Raw genomic sequence first — 20443 nt, forward strand, 5'->3', positions numbered from 1 at the left:
CAGAACTGGTTTCTATAGATAGATAGAGAACATTATTAGGAGCAGAAAAGGATGAGATATGGATGTATTTTTTCTGCCCCAAAACTTAGTCTCATGGGAATTCGTCTTGAATTAGTCCTCTTGGTTTGTTTCTTTTCTCTGTGAAGTTGAACTTGCAGCTGATAAATCCTTCAGAGATCTAAACAAAGACCTAAAGTTTCAACTAACTTAGCATCTAATTTAGCAGTTACACTCTTGAAAAACCAAGCAAACTATTAAGGATATCTCTTTCACACTACAGCTTTAGAATACCTAGAATACGTGTGAAATTAGGCGTGTGATCTTTGCAGTGTGGCTGGTGTTATACATAAAGGAAATGTGATGAAGATAGAGAAGTAAAAAGAATTGTAAGTTGTTAATAGAGAATGATAACATATTATTGTCCAACCTCTTTACCTTTGCTAGTTTTCAAAGTCCAAGATGTTTAAGGTGAGAAGTCAATGTTATACTCTAAGAGTGGCCTTCTGCATACACAGGCTGTTTAACACAGTCATATTTGCATGAGGCCCACAACACCTGTTTGACAGACGGCCTATTTTAACATATTCAGCCTTGGATCTAAAATACGCCCTAAACTTACATCATAATCAGTGATTTACCATTGTATAAAAAAGGCACAGTTATTAGGAAAGCCTGTAGAAATTACTGTGGAAAATGCAATAATGGATATGTCTTTCAGTAATGTTTTGGAAAGCAAAAGTGTGCTATTAGTGGGAGTTACTTATTAATTTTCATAACTGGTGTCATTTTGTTCAGTAGTTACTGCTAAAAAGAGGAGGAATGTAACTAAAAAGGCTGATACGTATAATTTATGGAACAGCACCCAACTGTTGAAGTTGTCTGAATATAATGTTTAAATTTGAGGTCTTAATGTTAGTCCATTAATTTTTTTTTCTTGAGGAGCTGTGTAACTGCAAGTTTGACAGTTACCTTGTAAACTGGATAAATGTCTCAGTGGAAACTGCATGACCCGTATAAACACAACTGAAAGAGGGAAATGACAGATTCTGGCTAGTCGCTAATCGCAATAATTTTAACATCCCTTAACAAGGTAAATGAGTCTTTCGGGCCACTGGTGTAATTTTTGCTCTTTGGCAATTCTTTTCCAGGATTCTCAGGGATATTTTAAATGATCTCTTTAGGTAATGTTCACTTTAACAGCGTGTGTCAATTAAGTGGGCATTAAAAGGAAGACTTACATGGTGTCAAGTTAATTTAGGGAAAAAGAAGAATGGTTCTGACAGTGTTTTGTTGTTTCAGAGTATTTTAGAATTTGAAAAAGTTACTTTTTTAGACAATTTCTCATATTGAGTTTCAGTATTCCAAAACACATTATACTTTAAAAAAAATTGGAACAGTTAACGATTTTTTTAAAACAATGCTTGCCTGACTGAGTTTCAACTATATTTTACTTACTGTTTCTGATTCCATTTCTAGAGGTGCCATTGAAATATGAAATAGGCACTTCATGGGTGTTTGGTTTTTTTTCCTGACGTTAAAAGTTGCCCATTACAAAATTTCGTATCTTCAGTATGAGACTGAGGGCAAAATGAGAGGTTATAACAGCACTCATGAGGAAAGAAAAATCCACTGTTCAGATGTGTTTTGAATTTATTTTTGATGCCTGGACTTGCAGGATTAGTGCTTATTGTAGCCATCTTACTTCTGGATCTTGTGTGGGTTTCTAGGTTGGAGTTTGTGTTAGAGGTTTGCACCACTAAAGGGTTAGGATTTGCACTGATTCTTAGATAAAGAGGATGTTTCTGGACTAAGATTAAGTTGCTACAGCCATGGACCAGCTGGTGAGGTATAGGACTAGAGCAGGATTAGAAATTAGATACGTCTTCTAATTAGAAAGAGAAAAGTCTAGGGAGTTGAAATATGGAAGCTAGGAAGAGGTACCTTTCTTTCTCCTCTCTTTCAACGGTTTCTGAATTTTTCTCTTATATTTCTGTCAGAATGACTCATTAACTATGTAACACGCAGATATATTTAAAAGGAGCTACTACAGAATTTCTAGCCTGTTGCAACAGATTAAGCTCAGACCTTTGCCCAAGAAGGTTTGCCAGGGAGTGCCTAAGGCTTTGCTCAGGGAAATGTTAGCTGTTGCCAGCAATAGTAGAGCGGTAGGAGGCAGAAGTTAAAGAGAGTGGGGAAAAGGCAAGCCATTCCTGCAATACCTCTAACAATAACATCTTTCTACAGATCAGCCTCCCCCGGCGGAACCTAGAACTCTGAGTACAGCCTTTTGGTATCCTTATACAAAATTAGTATAATGAGGCAAATGAGGATACTTAGAGGGCAGGGGTTATAGCGAAATATATAGACAGATGGGGTGGGTTCCTATATGTTTGATAGCAATTGTTGAAACCTGACAAGAATTGTGAAATAAAAATTAACAGAGTTGGTTTCTTTCCATTGCTTAACTGCAAAGAAAATGGAATGGCTGGCAGCTTGAGCTTTGTTACCCTTCTGTGTTGCTTAAAATAGCAACACTTTTTGCTGATTTCTAGATAATTCAGTTTTCAAATGCACTTATCCTATCTCTTTCCCTTTTCCTGTTAAATTAAGGAAAGTGGGCAATCAAGGAAAGAATTGAAACAAGTACAATGTATCCAATGCCTGTAGAACAGAAATTCAGAGCAGAAATACATACACTTTGAGGTATATAAAATACCTACATTTCAAAATGAAACAATCAGTTGAAAATGGTCAGTTGGACCAAGATGCAGCAGGGGAGAGAGAGAAAATATTTCTTTTCGTCAGATTTCTTTGCATCTTTTAAATATGCAGACCTACCATAGTCTAGTATCTCAATATTTGTTAAGAATAACGGAGCGGTTTAAGCTTTGCATTTTGATAATAATGTTTTGTTATTTATTTGTTGCGTGTGAAGTCATTGCCACCATTCCTTCCAGAACTGGTCTCTAAATAACCTCTGATCCTGAACTGCAGTAAAATCTTCAGCTGCAGGTGCTCCTGTGGTCTGGGTATTCATTTATGTGGCTCTTGGAGCTTGATTGACGTCAACATTCATGATGGTGACTCATCATAGTAGGATGAATTACCCTTTATCACTCCTTTCCTTCTATAAGTTTGAAGCAGCCTTAGTTAGGTGAGGTATGTGTGATTTCTTGGTGTTGTGGCGCGATTCTTCCAACCTGCATGACAACTCACAAACAGGACCAGGTGGTTTTATAAATAATCTCAACCTTTCCGCTTTCTACTTCCATGTAACTTGTCCAAATGAAAGTGAATGTCCCTGGAGAAATATTCTCCCAGCATCCTATTTTTGACAATATCAGAAGTGTTTTGTTCTTAATGTACATGAATAAGCTTCCTGCAGACAGACATTATTAATGTTATTATTATTTTAATTAACCTCCATTAATGGAGTCTTTTTATTTCCTTTCTCATTTCTTTTGTGATAGACCATAAGAGCAGTAGGTACTGTACCTCAGGTTGTGCTCATTTGATAGTACAAAATGGTAGTTACTGGGCAATAAGAAGGTCTGAAGAAGTAATTTCAAAAAGTGCTTTGTCATAGAGAGTGGTGTTAATTCATGCTTAGTTGTATGTATTAGTTTTCTGGTTTGAGTGTTTTCAGTTGCTTAAACAATTACCTGTTTGCAAAATTGGCCTCTCTCAGTAAGAACCACACATGAATCCCTACAGATATCTGAAGCTGAATGCACAAAACCAGAGGAAGAAGGCTGCAGGACGTTTCCTATAAGTGTGTCAGAAAGGTTAGGGTCATGTTAATAAAAGTAGACTGTCAGCTACTAAACTGAGTTTTGAATTGCTGATCCATGAGCTGCTTGCAGTCCAGACACTTGAATTCAAAAAATATTTTGAGATAATCCCTAAATGTTTCTTGCTACTGTAACTACTTGAAATTGCTTTTGACTTTTGGATGATGAGCTGTTCTTTAGTACAATGACCTTTGCTTACTGGTGAAGAAGGCTGGGTAATAGAGCTTTCCTTTGACTTTTAAAAAATATTTTTAGATCAGATCAGAAGTTAATTACTCTTAAAGTTAAGTCACATGTGGGTGATATTTACAATGGAGAAGAATTGGGGTTTTGTTTCCATTTTTGAGCCTTTAAGTCCTTACCTTATATATGTTATTTACATACAAAGCTGAGAAATGCCTATAGCTGGGCTGAAGAATAAGGAACTTGTGTCTTATTCTTCAGCCCAGCTATAGGCTGAAGTAGTGAAAGGGAAAATATTCTTTGAACACCACCAGGTTTTTGCCAGTATTTACAGTCATTTTGCTCCACATACTGTATAGCATGGAAATGTTTTGTTTGTTCTGATTTTCATTAATAATAAATACTCTTAAGCCATAATTATATGTTTGCTCCTTCAGCATAGGAAAACCTCAATATAGAGAAGAATGGTGATTTCATTGTCTGCTTGACGTCTACCAAAGAAGAAAAATCAGAGGTTACATATGCTGCAAAATATTTCTGTCAGAGTGACAATCCGCTTATCCATTTATTGCACTGTCATGTCATGTTATAGGTTAATATTTCACTTGTAATGCATTTTTTACAAAAATGAACCTTAATATCCTAAATATAACGCAGATTGAATATATATAAATGAGGAGTACTTTTAAGTGTGGAGTAATTTTAAGTGTGGAATGCATCAGTTTTGTGGATTTAAAAAAAAGAAGTTACTTGAAAACTATAAGGGTATAATCAGAGAACAAAGGTACATGATCCCTCCTTCCCAGTAATCAGTATCAGTAAATGTGCATAGTTATGTCTGATTATATCATGGGAAATTCAAGGTCATGTCAAGCTTAGTGCTAGAAATAGAAATGTAAGAGGAAGCATTTCCCTCATGTTTGGTTTTTTGGTTTTTGTTTTTTGGTTTTTTTCCTAAACATCCAGCATTTCTTTTTTTTTCATTTATTTTCAAGCATACTGCAATGCAAGTCAGGCTTATTTTAAGGTTGTAACTGAAGATAAAAATATCATTATAGTATGCATGTCAAATACAAAGGTTGGTCTCCCTAGAGTACTTTTAGTCATCCCTAGAAGTTCTAGTTCTAGAACCAAAGCAAAAGGAAAAAAGAGGTAATTTCTTTGACATCAGCTTTAGAACTCATCAAAACATAGGAGTCTGCATTATCCCTGGATTGGCTTTCAGAGAGCTCTTCTTTTAGAATTACAGGGTGGTTGAGGTTGCAAGGGACCTCATGAGATTGTCTAGTTAAATCCCCCTACTCAAAAGCAGTGTCAACTAGAGCAGGTTGTTCAGGACCATCTCCATTTTGAATGTCTCTGAGGATGGAGACTCCGCAACCTCTCTGGGAAACCTATTCCAGTGTTCGACCACCCTCACAGTGGGTTGAGTAGGAGTATCTAAACCTAAATAAAACATTCAGAGTTGGTCTACCATCTATGTATCTTTTGACAAAAGAAAGTCAATTCTGTACCTATCAGTGTATATTTGTAGCAAAGTGTTGTTAGTTTTGCAGTTGTACACTGTTGTGCAGATCAAATGGTGTGTATGGCAACTATATGCAACCAGTAAGTTGCATAAGTTAAATGTTGCTTAAGTTAAATGGTCTTACAAGCAGCTAAAATTCCTCTTGTGCCCCGTTTACATCAATGGTAAACAAGTTCAGTATTTAAGTATTTTTTGAATGACATTTCTAGAATTTTTTAATTTTTCATGTCTCTCCAGCTTGGCCTTGGTTTATTAGTTACAGGAAGTTGAATTTAATTTCCGAAAAACACCCATCTTTGCTGTTTATTTGAACTTCATGTCATTATCCGAACTTTCTAAGTATCTTGAGACTTGATAGTTTTACCGTAAACATAATGAGAACAGGCTTGTATGGAATTGCTTAAGATTTAATATTTTTGGCTTCTTATGGTATAACATTGATCTTGAGCACTGAATTATTAATTTGAGATTATATAGCGATTAATTTTATAAAATGTATGTACTAACATAATTTTCAGGGTTTGAAAGAGGAATAGAGAGAAAGTTTTTTAGATCAGTTCCAAAACCTTTGGATAAGCCAGTTTTCTATAATTGGGAAAGCATCACCTATTCATTAATACCTTAGAAGTAGAAAAATAAAGGTGATCATCGTTTTTAGAAAACCTCTGAAATGTCTGCTCTGTGCCCTTTTCATGAAACAGGGTTTTTGAAAGCTTCAAGATCTCCATAATATGCAAATGCTGTGGGGCTGCCTTGTGTGGCCTCACGCAGAAGGAAGGCTCTGAAACCCCACAGGGGCGAGACTTAGCCTGGGACTTCTTTGTGTGGTTCCGTTGTTCAAGAAAAGATTGAGCAATCTCAATGTTGTTGAAGGAAGAGATGCTCGGCAGAGTACTAAATTGCTAATGTGCATTCTAACTTGCGTGGTACAACCTTGCGGAAAGATTGTAGCAGCAAAGAAAACCCACTGACCTCCCTGTGGGAACTGGGCATGGGGTAGACAGAAATCTGGCAGAGCAAGGGTGGTGTGATTTGATAAAGAGCACAGCAATCTGTCACTTTCCCCTCTCAACTCCCCCTTCTCCTTCAGCAGTACAACTGCAAGCGTGTAGAGTTTTATGCCGGTTTTTGTCACAGGGAGCAGCTCACCCCTTGTGGTCAGTTGTGTGGTAATAAACTTCAGGGATGGGCTTAGGAACATATTCTTGCCCCAAAGTCAATACAGATCTGAAGGCACTAAAAGACTTTTTTATGGTTTGTTCTTAAGTCTCACTATAAATACAATGGAGAAGTATTGAAATTAAACAAAATACTGCCTTTGTTTTACAATTTAAACGATGCACAGCTTCATTTTTTGTGTTACGCGTGCAAAAATTACACAGGAACGTTAAAAAAAATAGAGAGCAACTTCATAATTTAATTTAAGTGCATTTTTAACAGCATGTGCTTTTTGGTCAGCACATTCTGGTTTCGATAAACACTGTGTTGGCAAATAGTGAGTGACAAGGAGTGGCCAGTTAGCAGTTAGCATGTAATCACTGAATGAGTCATGAAACCAGTATTATAATAATTATGCCACTATGAGATCAGGTTTACAAAGCCCCACATTTGCAAATATACAAGCCAGTGACTGAGAAGGTTTGTTGGGTTCTGCTTTTTGTTTCAATGTAAGTGAATTGCAAAAAAGCACCTGGAAAGTAACAGTCACATTTCAGTCACACTGAAATGGGAGATGATAAAATGGAAGTGCCTTCTAGCTGCAAATGGTAGATGTGGTTTTGTGGATGATTTATGACACAATGAAAAATACCTGTTGTATTTGGTGGTTATAAACATGCTGATAAGGGTGCAAGGCCAAGTTAGGATTTTACAGATGCTTGTTCCATCCTGGCAGTGCAAAAAATCCAGAAGTCTCATATATAAGCAAACTGGAATTTTCTTATTATGAGGAAAACCCCTTAATGGTAATAACTAACAAGGCTCATTACATGGTTGTATATGATGCCAGTCTGCAATACATAATTGTATATGATGAACATAAAAAGGGCTGTTTAAAGGACTGGTGGGCAGGAAGAGGGGACAGTGCAGACCTTCAGGACTGGGATGACCTTTCCATGATGGTGGTTCAAGAACATCCTATCAGGATTTGATCCTTAGCACTGGATTTTTATAATCACAGAGCATCACATCCTGTGTAATGCCCTAAGAAGGGTCCCAATAGAATAACTGACTCTGTTTCCAGCTTGATTTATAATACAAAATCCTAGATATTTCAAAAGAGAAGTTTGCTCATCCAACCTGAAACTTTATGCTTGGGTAAGTGAATATTTAGGAGAGCTTCTGGTATGTATTTTGATTTTTCTTTACACAGGTCTTTTCAGAATTTGCCTGTTGCTGTTCAGAATCCAACTTTGATTTAATTTGTGGGAATTACAAAGATGAAAAAAGGAGAAAAAACTAAAAGCCTCCTTATTCTTATTGTTATTATTATCCAAATTTTAAAAAAATCTGATGGTGTGGGGGTTGGATTTAAAAGCTGTGCCCCTCTAAAGTTTCAGTTTACTTTTCTATATGTAGGTAAACCTCTTAATTTCCAAATTATGCCAAAGCTTAACGCACTAGTCATTGCCAATGCACATTTTCAATATTGAGTGACCCAAATGTGTAAAAAGCTGTTGCAAGTTTTTAGAAACTTTGAAAATTCATTTATACATCATTTAAACTTGGGATGGCTTCTCTGAGCCTAATTGTCATCTCTGAAAGATATGTCAGATGTAGAACAACTACTGCTAAGCAGTTATGTAGTTAGATATGAAATCAAAATTAGGCATTCTGTTTTAATCCTCTTTTTTTTTTTCACGTTTGTTTGAATGCAAGTAGTGTCTGTTTATAAAGAAGTAATTAGTTCTAGAGAACTACTTATTCCCCTCACTAAATCATAGTTGTCAAAACAGAATAATTTACATAGTAATTAATTGTGATATTACACATAGTGGGCTGTTATTTTGATGGGAAATCTCTGGAGCAGATGCACTCTTGCTGAGAAAAAAGTTTCCTTTTGGATTCATAAGTAAGTCACGTGGGGAAAAAATAATGTAGAAAAGACTCACAAAACTGTTGTTATTTAATAAGTTCTTTTAGTAAGTTTGTTTTCAAAGATAGGAAAAGCAAATTAACCAGCTGCGTCTTTGCTTCTCTAATCAAGGATTTCATGGCATCTTGGCCAGCAGGTCAAGTGCCTGTTGTTTTCTCTTTATCTTAATTCAGCAAAACCCAAAACCATGGTATCAAGCAATAAATTACTGTTAGAAAAGTGACATATGCTTGGAGCATTGCATGCATCGTAGTATTTGCAGTTTGTGGTAATGTTTCATGATTGATGATTAATTGTGTAGGTGATGGGTTATCAAAGGAAGCAGTAACTCAAGTGACAGTAGTTTTTGTTTCTTTTCCAAATATTGCATATAAATGCATATACTGGGGAATGCTATCATAGTCATGCATTGATTGCAAGCATTAAAACTCCACTTAATGAGCACAATTTCTGAAGATTATAATCCCAAGAGATGCCATTATTTCTGCCATTTGGAATAAATATATCTATTCATACAGTGACAATAAGTTTTAAACTGGGAATAATTCATCAAGGAAGGAATTCAGAAGTGGTCTGTAGCACCACACCAGTGTCTACTACTCAAGAACATGATTCATATTTTTTTAAAATGTATTTTGTCTGGGGCAATCCATGATTTAAGGAGTAGTTGATTGGTAGGTATGAATGAATCTGGTTGAAAATAACATAAAGATGAAACTGTGAAAACATTCCTGGAATAAAGCGTTTCCCTGCAGCAGGAACTGGTGAAGGAGGTGCTCCAGTAAATACAAAACAGAGTGAAAATGCTTTTCCAGCATCAGTCATTTGGTTAGTAACCCAGGCTACTTTGTTCTTTTGGTCTGGGTTCATTTTCACATGTGCTATAAGCCAGCCACTAGAAAAGCAGACTCAATTGTTTTGCTTCCCTTAACTTCTTAGGCCCAGAGGATGTGCCTCACTTACAATCCACACAGTTTCTGATGACAGTTAACCCCCTCCTCTGATCCGTTGAGGAGAAAGCAAGCGTGTTTCCTGCTTTATGGCAAGTTTTCATTCTGCTGTCTGTCCCTCTTCTTGCCCAAGCAGAGAGAGGAGGCTGGCTTTCCAGCATGTGGGCTGATTTATGCCATGTGTTTGAAGTTTAGAAATTATAGCTGGCTTTCTTCAATGCCTGATTTTCCCTTTCCAGGAATCATGTTTCATTGAAAGAAGCTATTATTTCTTGTGAGGTTTCCACCCTAGTTTCAAATAATAAGGAGATCAGAATAAGAACAGTAGAGACTTTCATGTCTGGTTCAAAACCACATGTCATTACAGTCTGAAATTTCCTCTTCCAATTTTATGAAACTTTTATTTTGTTCCTAAGGGATATAAGGACTTCTCCATTCCCTATAACATGAAGAAGGAAAAAAAAAAGTGGAGCTATTGAAGTATTTTGAGGTGTTCTAGTTGTGAAATAGTCCAGAGAACTTAAAGGCAGTCATTTGCTTGTCCAGGAAGGTGAAGAAAAAGAAAGGTGACTGTAGAAATAAATAAAACCACATGAGCAAGCCTTTCCCAAGATAATTCCCAGATCATAATCCTCTCTGTGAAAGGAGAGGCTAGTTTGCTGAAAGCCAGAGAAATGCTAGGCTAATCAGCCACAAATGCAGCCTAATAATCTATGAATATTGTCTTAATACTTACTTTAGGTCAACATTTAAAACAAGTCTTCTCAAAATTCAGACTGAGACTTAGGAAACCTGAGAAGGTATTGAAATTGGTTAATAAAATTATTTATGTAGCACTCTTTCCAACTTTTTTATTTATCACATTGTCATTGTAACCTTTTGAAGGTTTTTGTTGTTGTTGTTTTAGCATCTTTGAAGTAATTTTGAAGTGGGGAAAACTATTAGGTTGGTTGTTTTTCAAAACAGATGTTTTACCCTTGACTATAAAATGATGATGATTGGTCACAAGGAATAGGGCAAACTGCAGAACTCATCTCAGAATATTTTTATGCAGAGTGCAAGAGGAGACGCTTACTGGGTTGTGAGCATAATCTGGAATTGAGTGGAATATTCAGTAGAACCACCATTCCCATTTAATTTGGAATATTCAAATACTTTGTTCAATCACTTTTGTTTTTAGATGCTGAAGAGGTAAATACAAATCCGTTAGTCCTTTTCAAATCAGTGATCATAAACATGTTGTTCGGCCTGCATACAAATGAATGAGCTTACTGTGCTTTAAAGCCTTTTAAAACTGCCTAATCCTGGGAAGCTGACGCCTGCAATTTTCTGTATACCAGCTTTAATAATGACTAATGAATTCTAGCTGTGGTGAAGCAGCTTGTCTTGTGCAAGCAAGATATCTTAATATAAACAGCTCACTTTTCTCATTAAAATAATTATTGAATCAAAGCCAAAGCAATCATTTCAAATATGTTGCAGTTCTGCTCTGGAGTGCTGTTCAGAATCAATGCAGCAATTCACTGAAACATATTTATGAATGAATTCTCAAAAAAAAAATTTGGAGACTGCCTGTAGAATCCTTATAGGCGTAGGGTCATTTGGGCAGGAGTTGTGCGTTTCTTTGCAAGGTCTGTTATTCCTTTGGTGGTCACCTTTAGTTTCTTGAGGCAGAGATCCTGGTGGTCCATGCAGCTAGAAAAGCTTCCTGCTGCCTACTCGATTTGATGATTCTGCTTCTTCAGATGGGATGCAGAGCAAACTGCAACAATTCAGGTAAAATTATCTTAGGTGTTGAATTCAGACAACTTTGGCAGGAGAACATTGCTGTTAAGGGGTGGATATCAGTTGGGTATTGATGCTTTTCAGATCCAGCCACGTGATTTCCAGAGGACCCTAACAAATATGTCTCTTCAAAATGACAGGAAGAGAAGGCTGAGGACACAGCTTGAACAGACTTTTTCACTGCTCTTCTCTCGTATTTTTACAGCTTAAGTTTCTGTGCCATTTTATTTAAACCTCTGTTTAATTTCTATAGCAATAGAAAGCTATGCTTCTCCATAGAGGAAACAAACCAACTTACTCCTTGACAACAGAAATCAACCTCTCGCAAAGCACACAGCTAGTTCAGCAACTAACACACAACAGTGTGCAATTAGTTGCAATTTTCAGATTTATAAGCAATATTCAGAGATAACTAATATAAAAACTAGTCTTATACAGAAAAACCAAGGGTGTTCACAAGCAAGAGGATTCAGCCTCTGAAATACCCAAACTTGTTCTGTCATTCAGTGCTCTTGTATAAGCGCTGTATGAGCACCGCTTCTCAGTTGCACATAGGCAGGCTTGTCTAGATTGTGCTATTTACAATATTATAACTGGAATAAGAAATGATCAAGATAAATATGAATTGTATGGGTAATAGAATACAACAAATATCTTGAGGACCTTTGCCATCCTTTGAATATCATTTATGCTTGCTGCTGAAAGCCCAATGAAGATAAAAGTCAATATCCTGGGTTACAGTACGCAAGTTACTTCATGGATGGTCTGGAGCACAGGAGGGTAAAAACTCTATAAAATAACGGAGAAAACTGTAGCAAAAACCAACATCTGGTACCAGACAAGGGAAAAATTAAAAGAGAAATTAAATGCAAATTATGAACAGCAAGGGATGATGAAATAGCTTAGGATATAAGTAATGATTTCTCCTAGTCTCTTCAATTCAAGGCTTGCTGGTTTGTCGTTTTTTTTTTTTCTGGCACAATTAATTTTTTTCTTGTTACAACAATAAAACCACACGGTATTCAACTATGCAAATAAGTTACTGATCAGTTTGCCTTAAGTGCTAGTCCATAAACTACAGCAAAAGAACAGCTGATTCTTGTAGAACTCTGGTGCCTGTGCACCCTTGTGGAGGGTGGATGGCAGGTCTCGTTTAACCTTCTTAGCTGCAATAAGCTATGTTAATGAATCAGAATTCCTAAGTTACTGAAATCTGAAATGTCTTCACATTATATTGCATCTTAGAAATCTGATGAAACATTACTTCTTCAAAACTCAGATTCAGCCAGATTTCTCCCAGAGAGCATCTACAGCGATCCTGTTACTGTTACAAAAAGTGAGGAATCAGAACAGTGTGCTCGGAACGCCATTGGGATGTTGAAGGAGAAATGAAGTGTGAAAGTCAGCATAGGGTCTGGGTACTTGCAATGCACCCGCACAGCCTTGCCATGGTAGAGATGTGTATCAGGCTTTGTTTTGTGCGGCTTCATAGACCAAAATACGTACCATTGTGTTGACAGTGCTAGGTAACTTGTGAAAAGCAGTAACTGCTGTCCTAGTTCAAACAGGTCATCATTACCCATGAACAAATATGAAGCTGACAATTAGTGACTGCTAAGCTTCCTTTTAGTTATTCTCTTGGCCTGAATCCTAAAGACACTACATTACCAGTGCAGAAATGGAGTCTTGGGGATTGTTTTAAGTGCTGAAGACTCCCTGCCTTAACTTATTTCCTCCTTTATCAGACACACAGCTGATTAGATAGGAAAGCATGCTGGCTGGCGCCTTCCCATCCCGCTTGTTTTTGTACCTCACTGCTGTGTAGTGCTGGGTCATGTTCCTATTCATTTTTCATGACCTTTCCTCATTACACCCTTTTTAATTGCGACTTGTTTCTGTGACCTCGGAGTCCTACAGGCCAATACAAAAGATCAGGCGCTGTGTTTTTAAGTTACCTTCTGAAAAGGCTGGAAATACTAGGACATTTTTTGGCAAATAAGTTTTTGTGTGTGTGTGTAGCTTTTACTTTATTTATCATATAATATTTGGATCAGTGCTGTAGACTGTTTTTGCAGCAGGGTAGCAACTTCATGAATTCTGGTGTTGAACGGTTCTTGTTTACAAATGTTTTATATTTCGTATACATGTGGCTGTTTTATAAAAAACTGGATAATCAACTAATATTGCATAAGTATTTGTCTGTATTTCACAGGTTTTCAGTTCCACTGCTTTGCTGCTTGTTTCTATACTGACTATCTGTGTTTCTGCTTGTTTAAAAATCATGCAGTTGTAGTGGCTTTAACTCATGTCGGTTTATTGCAGCCACAAACAAATTAGATCATGTGTTGAACTTATGCTATAGGCAATAAACTGAATTAAAAGTATACCTATACACCTTTTGATGTGCTTTGCCACATTTAGATACCCTTGAATAGGTATCTTGTTTTGATTGTTGGATTTATTACATGTTTTATTCACAAGTTCCCTGTACACGCTTTCAATTGATACTCAAGTAGTTTAAAAAGTATTGCGATCCTTTATTGATGAGGAAATGGGTTATTACTTATTAAAACTACTTCCTTCCCATCTAAAATCATCTTCCTACCAGGTTCAGAGCCAAAAAAGTAAGAAATTGTACGCTATGTTTTGAGAAAATATGAAGTATGTCTACCTGTGTAAGAGTACAAGAACAAATTGTTATAGAACTGTCCTCCCTGTAGTCTAAGTGGGCCGGATGTGAGGCACTTCTGGACAGGAGTTGTGTAACCTAATTTGTGTGGCACCGAGCCTGAGTTAACATACCTTGCCTCTTAGCATCCAGTTCATGCTGCTGCATGGCTTCCGGATTGGAGCTTTCTCAGACCTGGTGAGCTGGGTGGAGCGGATACACGATTGTCCGTACGCAGTCATGTCAACATGCATTTATCGCTCCCTGAAAGGGACTGAGAGCTGAGGTATGAACATTCAGTGTATAGAAGTTACAAGCCTTATAAGAGCATTGTCTTTAGGTTACTATTTTTAACGTTGGGGCCTAGTATGAGGTATAACCTTTAGTGGTCTGATGCTTGGATGCATTGGGTTCTCCCTAAAGGTGGAAGAGATGAAAGAAAATTAGCAGATGGAAAATCTGGATTCATCCAGATGCCTACGTTGGAATACAGGATGCCTTACTATAGGTATTTAAGCCTGTCAATTCTGATGTTGATGTATTTTATTGTAAAACCCTCTATTAGATGCAGAGGCATCTAGTAAAAATCCTCTACTAGATGCAGAGGCATCGTGTAAATGGGAGGGTTCTTGGAGCTAAATGTCCTCTTAATTTGGTATCCAAGCCTCAGAGGGTTGGAATTAGACTTCTTTGTATTTACCAATGGTGCTTGCTTTCCGTATCTCCTCTTGCTTGCCTGGCCCATCTGCAGAAGGAAAGTGGCCAGGGTGTTTCAGCACCTCTTTGTGCAGCTTCAGTTCTTTGGAGCCAGTGACTGCTGCTGTAAATCAGAACAGTCTTGGGGTTGAAGTAGAAGGACGGTGGCCACAAGATACAGGGATGCAAACATTTGTTTATTCTGTGTGGCTTTCTAAAGGCAACAATACTTTGAATCATAATAACATGAATATTAGAGTACCTAATCATAAAATTCCTTTGAATAAACCCTTGCTGCTCAGTGTTTGTAAAAAAAGGTATGTTCCTCCCCCCCTGCCCCCGCCGTGAATTCAAGTATATATGAAAGCATGTGGAACTCCAGCGTAATTTAAAATATCGCTTCTGTTAATTGTACCTTAACTTTCATGTGGTGGTTGGAAAAGTAATACTTCTTTTCTAGAGGGACATGTGTCTTCTCTTTCTTAGAAGAAGTAGATGAATGCAGGCTTTTGATGCTAATAACTAGGGCTGTGAGAAGCATTTTTCTGTGGTCAATTACTTTGGAACGAAACATGGTTTTTAAGTTTCTCAGAGGATTCACACTAACAGGATAAGGAACTGCAGTCAGACCTAACATTTATGCTTGTCAGCCTTTACACTGACAAATTGTTAAATATTAGTATATTGTATTTTTCAACCATTTTTCTTAAAATAATGTTGGCTTTTATTAGAGTACATGTGTTAAGTACCTTCTGTCCCCAAAATATTCAATTCCAGATTCAATTCCACTGACTCAGAAGTTTAATTACCTCAGTGGTGAAACAATCTTTCACCTTATAGCTAAAGCACAAATATAAAATTGCCAGAAGAATTTTGAAGAGAACTTAGGATTTATAAAAATATGCTGCTACTAAAGTTAAGAAGTTTGTCTTCTGTTTCAGCTGAAACACAGCAAGTGCCTTGTCAACAGCTTTTGAAAACATCTCTGAAAAGACGAAAAGAAAATTATTTAAAAGAAATGGAATTGTATGTTCTGTCAACACTTCGTTGCTTCCTTTGCAACTTGAAAAGCCTATTAAACCTGACTAACAACAACAAACATGTCTCATTAACTGCTGTCTGTTCAAGGTCTTCCACTGATTCCCTTAGGCACTGATGCAGGTTCCTACTAATTAAGCATGCAAAGAACACAAAGAACACAAAGATTTGTGCTTAGAAAGTATTTTCTTATGATTAATTACAGCAATCTAATAAAAATGTGTAATTTTTCTAGCAGGAGATCTTACTTTTTGAAGTGCTAGGTAACTAAGGGAAATAAGTCATGTTTGATAAATCTTATTCTTTTTTCATTTTTGCAAAACGAATGTGAAAAATACACCTCTTTCTTTAACTTCTTTTAAAACATATGATTTGGTGTAAGTCAAGTTTATGCCGGAGCAAGAGACAGTATCTGTTTTAAGGAGATGAAAGCTTCACTTCTTGTAATGGTATTACAGAAGAGGCTAAAAAATGAGTAATTACTTACTGCTTATGATGCTATCCAATGGTAATCTCTGTACCAAGGGATAATCCAAACAAAGCCTTCCTCACCATTCCTGGAAACAGTTCCCATTGTTCTTGTTCTGACTGCTTCTGATGATGTAAGGTAATAATGGGCAGTAATGGTTCTCATGCTAAATATTTCCGAGTCCTACATTTGTGAAACAGACTGAAAGGCAAGAAGAAAGTCAAAAAACGTTTTGAGTATCTTCTTACCCAATCCCTGAGCATGGCTGAGCACATCTCCTGTGTGAGAATTTTAAGAATTAAAACTATGGTTGATCTCTGCAGAAGACATAAATACACAGTCTAAGAAAAGTGGGCTGGACATTTACAACAGCAGAACCTGAGAGTAATTTCCTTTAAGTGAGTGGGCTGTATGAATATGATTTATTTATTCAGCTCATACACAGACTGATTTCTTTCCTTAACAGTCGATATGAAAACAATTTACTTTAATATGCAACAAAAGAGGCAAATTTGTTTCTGGTCAAATCTTAATGATTTGTTCAACTTTTATATTTTTCTTAATGCCAGTTTCAGCCAGCTGTAATAAAAATGAAGAGGTTACTCGAAACCAACCAGGCAGGGGCATTTCCTTTTGTCTGCAACATTGCAAATAAGCAGGTGATGGGATGGTTGGGGCACCTAAGATTCAGTGCCTTCGTTAGAACTCACGCTTTCGTTCTTTGGTGTAATTAATGCTTTTCTATTTTATCTAAAATAGAATAATTTCTGCAGGAGGGATTGCGTTTTTATAGGTACTGTAGAGTATAAGAATGTCCCATAGGAGACCATGGAATCAAGAGGACCATTTGATTGAAATATTTTTTCTGATTCATGCACAGATAGTCATTGACCCTAATTCCCAAATATCCCGGCCATGCCATTTGAGCTCTGAATTATAAGGTGGAAAGTGAACAGCAACACTTTGCTTTTTTATTATTATTATTAACTGGTTTTCTGAATTTAGTCCTTCAAAGTAAGACCTATTTCAACACTTTGCCCCCACTCCTCCCCTCCTCTCCTCTCCTCTCCCCTCCTCTCCTCTCCTCTCCTCTCCTCTCCTCTCCTCTCCTCTCCTCTCCTCTCCTCTCCTCTCCTCTCCTCTCCTCTCCTCTCCTCTCCTCTCCTCTCCTCTCCTCTCCTCTCCTCTCCTCTCCTCTCCTCTCCTCTCCTCACCTCCTTTCTTCCTTTTCACCGCTTTTATCTACATCTTTCTTCCCATTTAGCAAATAAAGATCAAATACATTATTATTTTCAGTTAAATTTTTTGCTTTCCAACATTTGTGCTCAGTTATAAAATTACCATGAGAATCTGGATATAAGCAACACTTATGGGTATATTATACATACCCATACCCAATAGTTATATTGATTTAAGGAGGATAGGGTTTATAGGCAGAGTTGCCTATCTCTTTTGTTACTTCACTTATATTTTTTTCTTTATTTTGTTTTATTATTTTATAGTCAATTTCCATCAATAAAAATGGTCACTGGTATACAATGCAAATTGCCTATTTTTCAGATTTCAGATTTTAGGCAGTACAAGATTTAATTGATTAATTTCATTGAAATGGATGAAACTAATAACATTAAAATGTTGCTTGCTTTTCAGTATTAGATGCTTAATTAGTAATTTGGCAGATATGACAAGTAGGGAGGGTATTTCCTGATGGTTGACAATTCATTGAGTTGAGTGCCAACAGCAAATCTAAAATCCCTTAACTGCCATTAATTAATTACCAGGAAATACTTGGCTCGGGTGGAGTGGGTCGTTATGTTCCTATTCCATGTAAAACTGTGAAGGGTGAAAAGAAACCAAAATAATGTACAGAGTGGATTGTACAAAGCTAGCACAGAGACCAAATTCTGTATATTCACTGTAGTTATACAGTGACACATATAGGCCATCACAGATATCCTATTCACAAGCAAAGCTCAGAGACACAAGACCAGAACTTAAAGATGCTTTTAAATTTAGAACTGCAATGGGTGTAACCAGGATATATGTTTACAATGGTGTAGCATTTTCTGAAATGCACAATTGAACAACGAAAATGTCTCCTGACAACTGCCTTCTAACCCATGTTCTTTAAAAATTCATATTTGAGAATGGTTTTGTTTGTTAATACTTTAAAGGAAGGGTACTTATTCACACAGGATAAAAATAGGTTACACAAACTGTTGCGAGATGACAGGATTCCTAAAGCGTGTCTACAAGTTTTCTTCCATTTTTTTTAGGTTACGGTCTACACTTTCTCATTTATTACTGTAAATTGCTTTACTAATAAAGATGAAAGTATAGATAGTCCTTGATAGCAAGGCATGCCAATTTCACTCAAATTATACCATTATTTTCCAATATTTCAAAGGAAACGGGAGGAAAGAGAGATTATATTTTTTTCCCAATGCTCCCTCTCCCGAGACCTCCATGTAAAATAAGAGAAATCTTATTTTTTGTTAAATTAGAATCCTTAGCCTAAGGCAAGAGGAACGTGTGATTTAAAGACTTTACAATCCTAAGATAGTAGAGATGTATTACAGTTGTTTCTGTTTATACAAGTCCAAGTCAGATGAGGACCAAATCCAGAGAGCTAGTTTTAGTTTCCTTACAGTTTCATTAGGCTGCTTATAATGAACATAGCCATTCTTATAGTGACAATAAACACATCCTTAAAAATGGATACAGGTGCATTTCATATTATCTCAGACTATGCGGAGATTTTTCTTCAATTTTTGTGGATGGTTTTGTTGGATAGCTTAGCTTTTCAAAGTAGGTTATAATGTACTAATTTTTTTTTAATTGTTTTTATTGGTTTATGTTGTAAGCTTTCCTCTCCCCTCCTCCCTCCTTTAACAGCAATATAGAGTTATATTTGGAATGTACTTAACACGCACACAGTCAAAATTCAGCATTTCAAATGCTTTGGGAGCCCAAACCTATTTCAAGCTAGAATGATAAACATTATTAAAGAGAAGAAACATAATTATCCCCTCATGCATTTCATGACAGGATAGAGTATATCAGCAGTTATACTGATCATTTTATCATTTCTATTTTTTAAACTTCCCATTAGTATGTACAAGCTTGTCTGAAATACAAGAAATCCAGGAGTGTAATTTAGGCAACAGGCACATTCTAAATCCTTAGGTCTTTCACTTAAATTTTTATTAAAAAAATCAGAATTTGGTGAGGACTTTGCGAGATCACTTCTTGTACACCAAGGCTCTTTGCACTGTTCAGAAGTAGATTTGACAGAATGTCCAAATTTGTGTTAATCAAGGAACAGTTCTCCCGCTGTTCTTCACCTGGATGTGCAATATTTATTTTTTTTCATGTCCTGATAGCATCAACACCTGGTGCTTGAGCCCTACAATTTTTCCATCATTGGACTTTCAACATAATGCATGTGGAGAGATAGGAAAGTTATTTTAGGCGGTGGTGCAAGAGGTGGAGGCACAAATGAAATGGAGAAAGAAAGGGGAAACTCTAGGAAGTACACAACAAAATAGTTCATTTCCTTATATTTATGAAATGAGTGAGTTCCCACACATTATTTTTGACCATAATTGTGTTATATTTTTTGAAGAAACCTTGAGAATCAGTTGATACTAGGGATAGATAACTCATTGAGCCACTGAAATCTTGCCTTTTCTTTAATAAAATAATTCAGATTTGCTTTCCAGGGTGCTGTGTCTCAGAAAAATTTTACCATGTTTAGGAAGAAACGGAATTCTAGCGTATCTCAAAAAACCCAAAAACTACTACTGCTATTCAATGGCTAGTTGTTTAAATTTAAACAGTGTTTCCATGGGACAGGAAAAAAGTACTGATAAGAAACAATGTAGTCTAATGGTAAAGATCTTATGATTGTGAGCTTTTCAGTGATCATTCCAATAGTTCACGTACTTTCGTAACAGAACAAGATATCTTGTACTTATAAAAGATGGGTGGATATTACTGCATAAACTACATACAATGCCTTTCAATCTTTTTGTTTACATGCTGTTTAAATACACAGCTCAAATCTCACTATCACTGAAGTGAGCGATACAACTTCAAAGAGAGCAAGAACACACCCGCTTTATCTGATCTACTAGAGATACAATGGGACAATGAATGCAAGAACATTTTTATGTTTTCAGATGTAAACTTAAGGATGAGGAAGGAATGTATTGTATTGCTCTGTTTTCCCTGTGGGACAC

This window comes from Larus michahellis, chromosome 7, assembly GCF_964199755.1.
Source record: "Larus michahellis chromosome 7, bLarMic1.1, whole genome shotgun sequence".
NCBI lineage: Eukaryota > Metazoa > Chordata > Aves > Charadriiformes > Laridae > Larus > Larus michahellis.